The sequence below is a fragment of the Pithys albifrons genome, chromosome 4, assembly GCF_047495875.1.
Source record: "Pithys albifrons albifrons isolate INPA30051 chromosome 4, PitAlb_v1, whole genome shotgun sequence".
NCBI classification, from domain to species: domain Eukaryota; kingdom Metazoa; phylum Chordata; class Aves; order Passeriformes; family Thamnophilidae; genus Pithys; species Pithys albifrons.
In genome coordinates, this window is record NC_092461.1 from 33,045,441 (window position 1) to 33,059,894 (window position 14,454).

The window sequence follows — 14,454 nt, forward strand, 5'->3', positions numbered from 1 at the left end:
TCTGCTAACAAGTGAAACAGTCGATTCTTGCCAGAAAGAATGTATCAGGACACATATTTCTTATGGCTTTAGAAAGAGTCTCATATGCATCTGAGAATCCAGGCCTGGATCTTTCTTTCTCTGCGAAAAACAACCTTGTTCCTTAGGGGAAGCTCATCTCGCAAAGTGCAACTTTTCGTTGCTAACAGGAGAAACAGCTGATTCTTGCAAGACAGAAGGCATAATGACACACATTTCTTATGGCTTTGATAAGTGAATAATATGCATCTGAGAATGCAGGACTGGATCTCTCTTTCTCGGTGAAAAACAATCTTGTTCCTTAGGGGAAGCTCATCTCGCAAAGTGCAACTTTTCGTTGCTAACAAGAGAAACAGCTGATTCTTGCAAGACAGAAGGCATAAGGACACACATTTCTTATGGCTTTGGTAAGTGAATAATATGCATCTGAGAATCCAGGACTGGATCTTTCTTTCTGGATGAAAAACAACCTTGTTCCTTAGGGGAAGCTCATCACGCAAAGTGCAACTTTTCGTTGCTAACAAGAGAAACAGCTGATTCTTGCAAGACAGAAGGCATAAGGACACACATTTCTTATGGCTTTGGTAAGTGAATAATATGCATCTGAGAATCCAGGACCGGATCTTTCTTTCTCGGCGAGAAACAACCTCGTTTCTTAAGGGATGTTCATCTCGCAAAGTCCAACTTTTCGTTGCTAACAAGAGAAACAGCTGATTCTTGCAAGACAGAAGGCATAAGGACACACATTTCCTATGGCTTTGATAAGTGAATCATATGCATTCGAGAATGCAGGTCTGGAGCTTTCTTTCTCGGTGAAAAACAACCTTGTTCCTTAGGGGAAGCTCGTATCGCAAAGAGCACCTTTGCTCTTCTAACACGTGAAACTCTTGATTTCTGACAGACAGGAGACATCAGGGCACATATTTCTTATGGTTTTGGAAAGTAAATCATATGCATCTAAAACTCCAGGAGTGGAGCTTGCTTTCACGGTGCAAAGCACTGTTATTCCTTATAGGAAGCTCAACGAGCAAAGTGCTACTTTTCTTTGCTAACAAGTGAAACAGTCGATTCCTGTCAGACAGAAGGCATCAGGAGACAGTATTCTTATGGCTCTGGCTAGTGAATCACATGCATCAGAGAATCTAGGACTGGAACTCTCTTTCTGGATGCAAAGCACAGTTGTTCCTTAGGGGAAGTTCAGCTCGCAAAGAGAGGCAATTTCTGCTAAAAAGTGAAACAGTCGATTCTTGCCAGAAAGAATGTATCAGGACACATATTTCTTATGGCTTTAGAAAGAGTCTCATATGCATCTGAGAAACCAGGACTGGATCTTTCTTTCTCGGTGAAAAACAACTTTGTTCCTTAAGCGAAGCTCATCTCGCAAAGTGCAACTTTGCTTTGCTAATAAGAGAAACCACTGATTCTTGCAAGACAGAAGTCTAAAGGACACACATTTCTTATGGCTTTGGTAAGTGAATCATATGCATCTGAGAATCCAGGACTGGATCTTTCTTTCTGGATGAAAAACAACCTTGTTCCTTAGGGGAAGCTCATCACGCAAAGTGCAACTTTTCGTTGCTAACAAGAGAAACAGCTGATTCTTGAAGACAGAAGGCATAAGGACACACATTTCTTATGTCTTTGATAAGTTAATCATATGCATCTGAGAATGCAGGACTGGATCTTTCTTTCTCGGTGAAAAACAACCTTGTTCCTTAGGGGAAGCTCATCTCGCAAAGTGCAACTTTTCGTTGCTAACAAGAGAAACAGCTGATTCTTGCAAGACAGAAGGCATAAGGACACACATTTCTTATGGCTTTGATAAGTGAATAATATGCATCTGAGAATCCAGGACCGGATCTTTCTTTCTCGGTGAAAAACAACCTTGTTCCTTAGGGGAAGCTCATCTCGCAAAGTGCAACTTTTCGTTGCTAACAAGAGAAACAGCTGATTCTTGCAAGACAGAAGGCATAAGGACACACATTTCTTATGGCTTTGGTAAGTGAATAATATGCATCTGAGTATCCAGGACTGGATCTTTCTTTCTGGATGAAAAACAACCTTGTTCCTTAGGGGAAGCTCATCACGCAAAGTGCAACTTTTCGTTGCTAACAAGAGAAACAGCTGATTCTTGCAAGACAGAAGGCATAAGGACACACATTTCTTATGGCTTTGATAAGTGAATCATATGCATACGAGAATGCAGGTCTGGAGCTTTCTTTCTCGGTGAAAAACAACCTTGTTCCTTAGGGGAAGCTCGTATCGCAAAGAGCACCTTTGCTCTTCTAACACGTGAAACTCTTGATTTCTGACAGACAGGAGACATCAGGGCACATATTTCTTATGGTTTTGGAAAGTAAATCATATGCATCTAAAACTCCAGGAGTGGAGCTTGCTTTCACGGTGCAAAGCACTGTTGTTCCTTAGGGGAAGCTCAACGAGCAAAGTGCAACTTTGCTTTGCTAACAAGTGAAACAGTCGATTCCTGTCAGACAGAAGGCATCAGGAGACAGTATTCTTATGGCTCTGGCTAGTGAATCACATGCATCAGAGAATCCAGGACTGGAGCTCTCTTTCTGGATGCAAAGCACAGTTGTTCCTTAGGGGAAATTCGGCTCGCAAAGAGTAGCATTTTTCTGCTAACAAGTGAAACAGTCGATTCTTGCCAGAAAGAATGTATCAGGACACATATTTCTTATGGCTTTAGAAAGAGTCTCATATGCATCTGAGAATCCAGGCCTGGATCTTTCTTTCTCTGCGAAAAACAACCTTGTTCCTTAAGGGAAGCTCTTCTCGCAAAGTGCAACTTTTCGTTGCTAACCACAGAAACAGCTGATTCTTGCAAGACAGAAGGCATAAGGACACACATTTCTTATGTCTTTGATAAGTTAATCATATGCATCTGAGAATGCAGGACTGGATCTTTCTTTCTCGGTGAAAAACAACCTTGTTCCTTAGGGGAAGCTCATCTCGCAAAGTGCAACTTTTCGTTGCTAACAGGAGAAACAGCTGATTCTTGCAAGACAGAAGGCATAAGGACACACATTTCTTATGGCTTTGGTAAGTGAATAATATGCATCTGAGAATCCAGGGCTGGATCTTTCTTTCTGGATGAAAAACATCCTTGTTCCTTAGGGGAAGCTCATCTCGCAAAGTGCAACTTTTCGTTGCTAACAAGAGAAACAGCTGATTCTTGCAAGACAGAAGGCATAAGGACACACATTTCTTATGGCTTTGATAAGTGAATAATATGCATCTGAGAATCCAGGACCGGATCTTTCTTTCTCGGTGAAAAACAACCTTGTTCCTTAGGGGAAGTTCAGCTCGCAAAGTGCAACTTTTCGTTGCTAACAAGAGAAACAGCTGATTCTTGCAAGACAGAAGGCATAAGGACACACATTTCTTATGGCTTTGGTAAGTGAATAATATGCATCTGAGAATCCAGGACCGGATCTTTCTTTCTCGGCGAAAAACAACATCGTTCCTTAAGGGATGTTCATCTCGCAAAGTCCAACTTTTCGTTGCTAACAGGAGAAACAGCTGATTCTTGCAAGACAGAAGGCATAAGGACACACATTTCTTATGGCTTTGATAAGTGAATCATATGCATTCGAGAATGCAGGTCTGGAGCTTTCTTTCTTGGTGAAAAACACAGTTGTTACGTACGGGAAGCTCGTATCGCAAAGAGCACCTTTGCTCTTCTAACACGTGAAACTCTTGATTTCTGACAGACAGGAGACATCAGGGCACATATTTCTTATGGTTTTGGAAAGTAAATCATATGCATCTAAAACTCCAGGGCTGGAGCTTGCTTTCACGGTGCAAAGCACTGTTGTTCCTTAGGGGAACCTCAACGAGCAAAGTGCAACTTTGCTTTGCTAACAAGTGAAACAGTCGATTCCTGTCAGACAGAAGGCATCAGGACACAGCTTTCTTATGGCTCTGGCTAGTGAATCACATGCATCAGAGAATCCAGGACTGGAGCTCTCTTTCTGGATGCAAAGCACAGTTGTTCCTTAGGGGAAATTCAGCTCGCAAAGAGTAGCATTTTTCTGCTAACAAGTGAAACAGTCGATTCTTGCCAGAAAGAATGTATCAGGACACATATTTCTTATGGCTTTAGAAAGAGTCTCATATGCATCTGAGAATCCAGGCCTGGATCTTTCTTTCTCTGCGAAAAACAACCTTGTTCCTTAGGGGAAGCTCATCTCGCAAAGTGCAACTTTTCGTTGCTAACAGGAGAAACAGCTGATTCTTGCAAGACAGAAGGCATAATGACACACATTTCTTATGGCTTTGATAAGTGAATAATATGCATCTGAGAATGCAGGACTGGATCTCTCTTTCTCGGTGAAAAACAATCTTGTTCCTTAGGGGAAGCTCATCTCGCAAAGTGCAACTTTTCGTTGCTAACCACAGAAACAGCTGATTCTTGCAAGACAGAAGGCATAAGGACACACATTTCTTATGGCTTTGGTAAGTGAATAATATGCATCTGAGAATCCAGGACTGGATCTTTCTTTCTGGATGAAAAACAACCTTGTTCCTTAGGGGAAGCTCATCACGCAAAGTGCAACTTTTCGTTGCTAACAAGAGAAACAGCTGATTCTTGCAAGACAGAAGGCATAAGGACACACATTTCTTATGGCTTTGGTAAGTGAATAATATGCATCTGAGAATCCAGGACCGGATCTTTCTTTCTCGGCGAGAAACAACCTCGTTTCTTAAGGGATGTTCATCTCGCAAAGTGCAACTTTTCGTTGCTAACAAGAGAAACAGCTGATTCTTGCAAGACAGAAGGCATAAGGACACACATTTCCTATGGCTTTGATAAGTGAATCATATGCATTCGAGAATGCAGGTCTGGAGCTTTCTTTCTCGGTGAAAAACAACCTTGTTCCTTAGGGGAAGCTCGTATCGCAAAGAGCACCTTTGCTCTTCTAACACGTGAAACTCTTGATTTCTGACAGACAGGAGACATCAGGGCACATATTTCTTATGGTTTTGGAAAGTAAATCATATGCATCTAAAACTCCAGGAGTGGAGCTTGCTTTCACGGTGCAAAGCACTGTTATTCCTTATAGGAAGCTCAACGAGCAAAGTGCTACTTTTCTTTGCTAACAAGTGAAACAGTCGATTCCTGTCAGACAGAAGGCATCAGGAGACAGTATTCTTATGGCTCTGGCTAGTGAATCACATGCATCAGAGAATCTAGGACTGGAACTCTCTTTCTGGATGCAAAGCACAGTTGTTCCTTAGGGGAAGTTCAGCTCGCAAAGAGAGGCAATTTCTGCTAAAAAGTGAAACAGTCGATTCTTGCCAGAAAGAATGTATCAGGACACATATTTCTTATGGCTTTAGAAAGAGTCTCATATGCATCTGAGAAACCAGGACTGGATCTTTCTTTCTCGGTGAAAAACAACTTTGTTCCTTAAGCGAAGCTCATCTCGCAAAGTGCAACTTTGCTTTGCTAATAAGAGAAACCACTGATTCTTGCAAGACAGAAGTCTAAAGGACACACATTTCTTATGGCTTTGGTAAGTGAATCATATGCATCTGAGAATCCAGGACTGGATCTTTCTTTCTGGATGAAAAACAACCTTGTTCCTTAGGGGAAGCTCATCACGCAAAGTGCAACTTTTCGTTGCTAACAAGAGAAACAGCTGATTCTTGAAGACAGAAGGCATAAGGACACACATTTCTTATGTCTTTGATAAGTTAATCATATGCATCTGAGAATGCAGGACTGGATCTTTCTTTCTCGGTGAAAAACAACCTTGTTCCTTAGGGGAAGCTCATCTCGCAAAGTGCAACTTTTCGTTGCTAACAGGAGAAACAGCTGATTCTTGCAAGACAGAAGGCATAAGGACACACATTTCTTATGGCTTTGGTAAGTGAATAATATGCATCTGAGAATCCAGGACTGGATCTTTCTTTCTGGATGAAAAACATCCTTGTTCCTTAGGGGAAGCTCATCTCGCAAAGTGCAACTTTTCGTTGCTAACAAGAGAAACAGCTGATTCTTGCAAGACAGAAGGCATAAGGACACACATTTCTTATGGCTTTGATAAGTGAATCATATGCATACGAGAATGCAGGTCTGGAGCTTTCTTTCTCGGTGAAAAACAACCTTGTTCCTTAGGGGAAGCTCGTATCGCAAAGAGCACCTTTGCTCTTCTAACACGTGAAACTCTTGATTTCTGACAGACAGGAGACATCAGGGCACATATTTCTTATGGTTTTGGAAAGTAAATCATATGCATCTAAAACTCCAGGAGTGGAGCTTGCTTTCACGGTGCAAAGCACTGTTGTTCCTTAGGGGAAGCTCAACGAGCAAAGTGCAACTTTGCTTTGCTAACAAGTGAAACAGTCGATTCCTGTCAGACAGAAGGCATCAGGAGACAGTATTCTTATGGCTCTGGCTAGTGAATCACATGCATCAGAGAATCCAGGACTGGAGCTCTCTTTCTGGATGCAAAGCACAGTTGTTCCTTAGGGGAAATTCGGCTCGCAAAGAGTAGCATTTTTCTGCTAACAAGTGAAACAGTCGATTCTTGCCAGAAAGAATGTATCAGGACACATATTTCTTATGGCTTTAGAAAGAGTCTCATATGCATCTGAGAATCCAGGCCTGGATCTTTCTTTCTCTGCGAAAAACAACCTTGTTCCTTAAGGGAAGCTCTTCTCGCAAAGTGCAACTTTTCGTTGCTAACCACAGAAACAGCTGATTCTTGCAAGACAGAAGGCATAAGGACACACATTTCTTATGTCTTTGATAAGTTAATCATATGCATCTGAGAATGCAGGACTGGATCTTTCTTTCTCGGTGAAAAACAACCTTGTTCCTTAGGGGAAGCTCATCTCGCAAAGTGCAACTTTTCGTTGCTAACAGGAGAAACAGCTGATTCTTGCAAGACAGAAGGCATAAGGACACACATTTCTTATGGCTTTGGTAAGTGAATAATATGCATCTGAGAATCCAGGGCTGGATCTTTCTTTCTGGATGAAAAACATCCTTGTTCCTTAGGGGAAGCTCATCTCGCAAAGTGCAACTTTTCGTTGCTAACAAGAGAAACAGCTGATTCTTGCAAGACAGAAGGCATAAGGACACACATTTCTTATGGCTTTGATAAGTGAATAATATGCATCTGAGAATCCAGGACCGGATCTTTCTTTCTCGGTGAAAAACAACCTTGTTCCTTAGGGGAAGTTCAGCTCGCAAAGTGCAACTTTTCGTTGCTAACAAGAGAAACAGCTGATTCTTGCAAGACAGAAGGCATAAGGACACACATTTCTTATGGCTTTGGTAAGTGAATAATATGCATCTGAGAATCCAGGACCGGATCTTTCTTTCTCGGCGAAAAACAACCTCGTTCCTTAAGGGATGTTCATCTCGCAAAGTCCAACTTTTCGTTGCTAACAGGAGAAACAGCTGATTCTTGCAAGACAGAAGGCATAAGGACACACATTTCTTATGGCTTTGATAAGTGAATCATATGCATTCGAGAATGCAGGTCTGGAGCTTTCTTTCTTGGTGAAAAACACAGTTGTTACGTACGGGAAGCTCGTATCGCAAAGAGCACCTTTGCTCTTCTAACACGTGAAACTCTTGATTTCTGACAGACAGGAGACATCAGGGCACATATTTCTTATGGTTTTGGAAAGTAAATCATATGCATCTAAAACTCCAGGGCTGGAGCTTGCTTTCACGGTGCAAAGCACTGTTGTTCCTTAGGGGAACCTCAACGAGCAAAGTGCAACTTTGCTTTGCTAACAAGTGAAACAGTCGATTCCTGTCAGACAGAAGGCATCAGGACACAGCTTTCTTATGGCTCTGGCTAGTGAATCACATGCATCAGAGAATCCAGGACTGGAGCTCTCTTTCTGGATGCAAAGCACAGTTGTTCCTTAGGGGAAATTCAGCTCGCAAAGAGTAGCATTTTTCTGCTAACAAGTGAAACAGTCGATTCTTGCCAGAAAGAATGTATCAGGACACATATTTCTTATGGCTTTAGAAAGAGTCTCATATGCATCTGAGAATCCAGGCCTGGATCTTTCTTTCTCTGCGAAAAACAACCTTGTTCCTTAGGGGAAGCTCATCTCGCAAAGTGCAACTTTTCGTTGCTAACAGGAGAAACAGCTGATTCTTGCAAGACAGAAGGCATAATGACACACATTTCTTATGGCTTTGATAAGTGAATAATATGCATCTGAGAATGCAGGACTGGATCTCTCTTTCTCGGTGAAAAACAATCTTGTTCCTTAGGGGAAGCTCATCTCGCAAAGTGCAACTTTTCGTTGCTAACAAGAGAAACAGCTGATTCTTGCAAGACAGAAGGCATAAGGACACACATTTCTTATGGCTTTGGTAAGTGAATAATATGCATCTGAGAATCCAGGACTGGATCTTTCTTTCTGGATGAAAAACAACCTTGTTCCTTAGGGGAAGCTCATCACGCAAAGTGCAACTTTTCGTTGCTAACAAGAGAAACAGCTGATTCTTGCAAGACAGAAGGCATAAGGACACACATTTCTTATGGCTTTGGTAAGTGAATAATATGCATCTGAGAATCCAGGACCGGATCTTTCTTTCTCGGCGAGAAACAACCTCGTTTCTTAAGGGATGTTCATCTCGCAAAGTCCAACTTTTCGTTGCTAACAAGAGAAACAGCTGATTCTTGCAAGACAGAAGGCATAAGGACACACATTTCCTATGGCTTTGATAAGTGAATCATATGCATTCGAGAATGCAGGTCTGGAGCTTTCTTTCTCGGTGAAAAACAACCTTGTTCCTTAGGGGAAGCTCGTATCGCAAAGAGCACCTTTGCTCTTCTAACACGTGAAACTCTTGATTTCTGACAGACAGGAGACATCAGGGCACATATTTCTTATGGTTTTGGAAAGTAAATCATATGCATCTAAAACTCCAGGAGTGGAGCTTGCTTTCACGGTGCAAAGCACTGTTATTCCTTATAGGAAGCTCAACGAGCAAAGTGCTACTTTTCTTTGCTAACAAGTGAAACAGTCGATTCCTGTCAGACAGAAGGCATCAGGAGACAGTATTCTTATGGCTCTGGCTAGTGAATCACATGCATCAGAGAATCTAGGACTGGAACTCTCTTTCTGGATGCAAAGCACAGTTGTTCCTTAGGGGAAGTTCAGCTCGCAAAGAGAGGCAATTTCTGCTAAAAAGTGAAACAGTCGATTCTTGCCAGAAAGAATGTATCAGGACACATATTTCTTATGGCTTTAGAAAGAGTCTCATATGCATCTGAGAAACCAGGACTGGATCTTTCTTTCTCGGTGAAAAACAACTTTGTTCCTTAAGCGAAGCTCATCTCGCAAAGTGCAACTTTGCTTTGCTAATAAGAGAAACCACTGATTCTTGCAAGACAGAAGTCTAAAGGACACACATTTCTTATGGCTTTGGTAAGTGAATCATATGCATCTGAGAATCCAGGACTGGATCTTTCTTTCTGGATGAAAAACAACCTTGTTCCTTAGGGGAAGCTCATCACGCAAAGTGCAACTTTTCGTTGCTAACAAGAGAAACAGCTGATTCTTGAAGACAGAAGGCATAAGGACACACATTTCTTATGTCTTTGATAAGTTAATCATATGCATCTGAGAATGCAGGACTGGATCTTTCTTTCTCGGTGAAAAACAACCTTGTTCCTTAGGGGAAGCTCATCTCGCAAAGTGCAACTTTTCGTTGCTAACAAGAGAAACAGCTGATTCTTGCAAGACAGAAGGCATAAGGACACACATTTCTTATGGCTTTGATAAGTGAATAATATGCATCTGAGAATCCAGGACCGGATCTTTCTTTCTCGGTGAAAAACAACCTTGTTCCTTAGGGGAAGCTCATCTCGCAAAGTGCAACTTTTCGTTGCTAACAAGAGAAACAGCTGATTCTTGCAAGACAGAAGGCATAAGGACACACATTTCTTATGGCTTTGGTAAGTGAATAATATGCATCTGAGTATCCAGGACTGGATCTTTCTTTCTGGATGAAAAACAACCTTGTTCCTTAGGGGAAGCTCATCACGCAAAGTGCAACTTTTCGTTGCTAACAAGAGAAACAGCTGATTCTTGCAAGACAGAAGGCATAAGGACACACATTTCTTATGGCTTTGATAAGTGAATCATATGCATACGAGAATGCAGGTCTGGAGCTTTCTTTCTCGGTGAAAAACAACCTTGTTCCTTAGGGGAAGCTCGTATCGCAAAGAGCACCTTTGCTCTTCTAACACGTGAAACTCTTGATTTCTGACAGACAGGAGACATCAGGGCACATATTTCTTATGGTTTTGGAAAGTAAATCATATGCATCTAAAACTCCAGGAGTGGAGCTTGCTTTCACGGTGCAAAGCACTGTTGTTCCTTAGGGGAAGCTCAACGAGCAAAGTGCAACTTTGCTTTGCTAACAAGTGAAACAGTCGATTCCTGTCAGACAGAAGGCATCAGGAGACAGTATTCTTATGGCTCTGGCTAGTGAATCACATGCATCAGAGAATCCAGGACTGGAGCTCTCTTTCTGGATGCAAAGCACAGTTGTTCCTTAGGGGAAATTCGGCTCGCAAAGAGTAGCATTTTTCTGCTAACAAGTGAAACAGTCGATTCTTGCCAGAAAGAATGTATCAGGACACATATTTCTTATGGCTTTAGAAAGAGTCTCATATGCATCTGAGAATCCAGGCCTGGATCTTTCTTTCTCTGCGAAAAACAACCTTGTTCCTTAAGGGAAGCTCTTCTCGCAAAGTGCAACTTTTCGTTGCTAACCACAGAAACAGCTGATTCTTGCAAGACAGAAGGCATAAGGACACACATTTCTTATGTCTTTGATAAGTTAATCATATGCATCTGAGAATGCAGGACTGGATCTTTCTTTCTCGGTGAAAAACAACCTTGTTCCTTAGGGGAAGCTCATCTCGCAAAGTGCAACTTTTCGTTGCTAACAGGAGAAACAGCTGATTCTTGCAAGACAGAAGGCATAAGGACACACATTTCTTATGGCTTTGGTAAGTGAATAATATGCATCTGAGAATCCAGGGCTGGATCTTTCTTTCTGGATGAAAAACATCCTTGTTCCTTAGGGGAAGCTCATCTCGCAAAGTGCAACTTTTCGTTGCTAACAAGAGAAACAGCTGATTCTTGCAAGACAGAAGGCATAAGGACACACATTTCTTATGGCTTTGATAAGTGAATAATATGCATCTGAGAATCCAGGACCGGATCTTTCTTTCTCGGTGAAAAACAACCTTGTTCCTTAGGGGAAGTTCAGCTCGCAAAGTGCAACTTTTCGTTGCTAACAAGAGAAACAGCTGATTCTTGCAAGACAGAAGGCATAAGGACACACATTTCTTATGGCTTTGGTAAGTGAATAATATGCATCTGAGAATCCAGGACCGGATCTTTCTTTCTCGGCGAAAAACAACATCGTTCCTTAAGGGATGTTCATCTCGCAAAGTCCAACTTTTCGTTGCTAACAGGAGAAACAGCTGATTCTTGCAAGACAGAAGGCATAAGGACACACATTTCTTATGGCTTTGATAAGTGAATCATATGCATTCGAGAATGCAGGTCTGGAGCTTTCTTTCTTGGTGAAAAACACAGTTGTTACGTACGGGAAGCTCGTATCGCAAAGAGCACCTTTGCTCTTCTAACACGTGAAACTCTTGATTTCTGACAGACAGGAGACATCAGGGCACATATTTCTTATGGTTTTGGAAAGTAAATCATATGCATCTAAAACTCCAGGGCTGGAGCTTGCTTTCACGGTGCAAAGCACTGTTGTTCCTTAGGGGAACCTCAACGAGCAAAGTGCAACTTTGCTTTGCTAACAAGTGAAACAGTCGATTCCTGTCAGACAGAAGGCATCAGGACACAGCTTTCTTATGGCTCTGGCTAGTGAATCACATGCATCAGAGAATCCAGGACTGGAGCTCTCTTTCTGGATGCAAAGCACAGTTGTTCCTTAGGGGAAATTCAGCTCGCAAAGAGTAGCATTTTTCTGCTAACAAGTGAAACAGTCGATTCTTGCCAGAAAGAATGTATCAGGACACATATTTCTTATGGCTTTAGAAAGAGTCTCATATGCATCTGAGAATCCAGGCCTGGATCTTTCTTTCTCTGCGAAAAACAACCTTGTTCCTTAGGGGAAGCTCATCTCGCAAAGTGCAACTTTTCGTTGCTAACAGGAGAAACAGCTGATTCTTGCAAGACAGAAGGCATAATGACACACATTTCTTATGGCTTTGATAAGTGAATAATATGCATCTGAGAATGCAGGACTGGATCTCTCTTTCTCGGTGAAAAACAATCTTGTTCCTTAGGGGAAGCTCATCTCGCAAAGTGCAACTTTTCGTTGCTAACCACAGAAACAGCTGATTCTTGCAAGACAGAAGGCATAAGGACACACATTTCTTATGGCTTTGGTAAGTGAATAATATGCATCTGAGAATCCAGGACTGGATCTTTCTTTCTGGATGAAAAACAACCTTGTTCCTTAGGGGAAGCTCATCACGCAAAGTGCAACTTTTCGTTGCTAACAAGAGAAACAGCTGATTCTTGCAAGACAGAAGGCATAAGGACACACATTTCTTATGGCTTTGGTAAGTGAATAATATGCATCTGAGAATCCAGGACCGGATCTTTCTTTCTCGGCGAGAAACAACCTCGTTTCTTAAGGGATGTTCATCTCGCAAAGTGCAACTTTTCGTTGCTAACAAGAGAAACAGCTGATTCTTGCAAGACAGAAGGCATAAGGACACACATTTCCTATGGCTTTGATAAGTGAATCATATGCATTCGAGAATGCAGGTCTGGAGCTTTCTTTCTCGGTGAAAAACAACCTTGTTCCTTAGGGGAAGCTCGTATCGCAAAGAGCACCTTTGCTCTTCTAACACGTGAAACTCTTGATTTCTGACAGACAGGAGACATCAGGGCACATATTTCTTATGGTTTTGGAAAGTAAATCATATGCATCTAAAACTCCAGGAGTGGAGCTTGCTTTCACGGTGCAAAGCACTGTTATTCCTTATAGGAAGCTCAACGAGCAAAGTGCTACTTTTCTTTGCTAACAAGTGAAACAGTCGATTCCTGTCAGACAGAAGGCATCAGGAGACAGTATTCTTATGGCTCTGGCTAGTGAATCACATGCATCAGAGAATCTAGGACTGGAACTCTCTTTCTGGATGCAAAGCACAGTTGTTCCTTAGGGGAAGTTCAGCTCGCAAAGAGAGGCAATTTCTGCTAAAAAGTGAAACAGTCGATTCTTGCCAGAAAGAATGTATCAGGACACATATTTCTTATGGCTTTAGAAAGAGTCTCATATGCATCTGAGAAACCAGGACTGGATCTTTCTTTCTCGGTGAAAAACAACTTTGTTCCTTAAGCGAAGCTCATCTCGCAAAGTGCAACTTTGCTTTGCTAATAAGAGAAACCACTGATTCTTGCAAGACAGAAGTCTAAAGGACACACATTTCTTATGGCTTTGGTAAGTGAATCATATGCATCTGAGAATCCAGGACTGGATCTTTCTTTCTGGATGAAAAACAACCTTGTTCCTTAGGGGAAGCTCATCACGCAAAGTGCAACTTTTCGTTGCTAACAAGAGAAACAGCTGATTCTTGAAGACAGAAGGCATAAGGACACACATTTCTTATGTCTTTGATAAGTTAATCATATGCATCTGAGAATGCAGGACTGGATCTTTCTTTCTCGGTGAAAAACAACCTTGTTCCTTAGGGGAAGCTCATCTCGCAAAGTGCAACTTTTCGTTGCTAACAGGAGAAACAGCTGATTCTTGCAAGACAGAAGGCATAAGGACACACATTTCTTATGGCTTTGGTAAGTGAATAATATGCATCTGAGAATCCAGGACTGGATCTTTCTTTCTGGATGAAAAACATCCTTGTTCCTTAGGGGAAGCTCATCTCGCAAAGTGCAACTTTTCGTTGCTAACAAGAGAAACAGCTGATTCTTGCAAGACAGAAGGCATAAGGACACACATTTCTTATGGCTTTGATAAGTGAATAATATGCATCTGAGAATCCAGGACCGGATCTTTCTTTCTCGGTGAAAAACAACCTTGTTCCTTAGGGGAAGCTCATCTCGCAAAGTGCAACTTTTCGTTGCTAACAAGAGAAACAGCTGATTCTTGCAAGACAGAAGGCATAAGGACACACATTTCTTATGGCTTTGGTAAGTGAATAATATGCATCTGAGAATCCAGGACCGGATCTTTCTTTCTCGGCGAAAAACAACCTCGTTCCTTAAGGGATGTTCATCTCGCAAAGTCCAACTTTTCGTTGCTAACAGGAGAAACAGCTGATTCTTGCAAGACAGAAGGCATAAGGACACACATTTCTTATGGCTTTGATAAGTGAATCATATGCATTCGAGAATGCAGGTCTGGAGCTTTCTTTCTTGGTG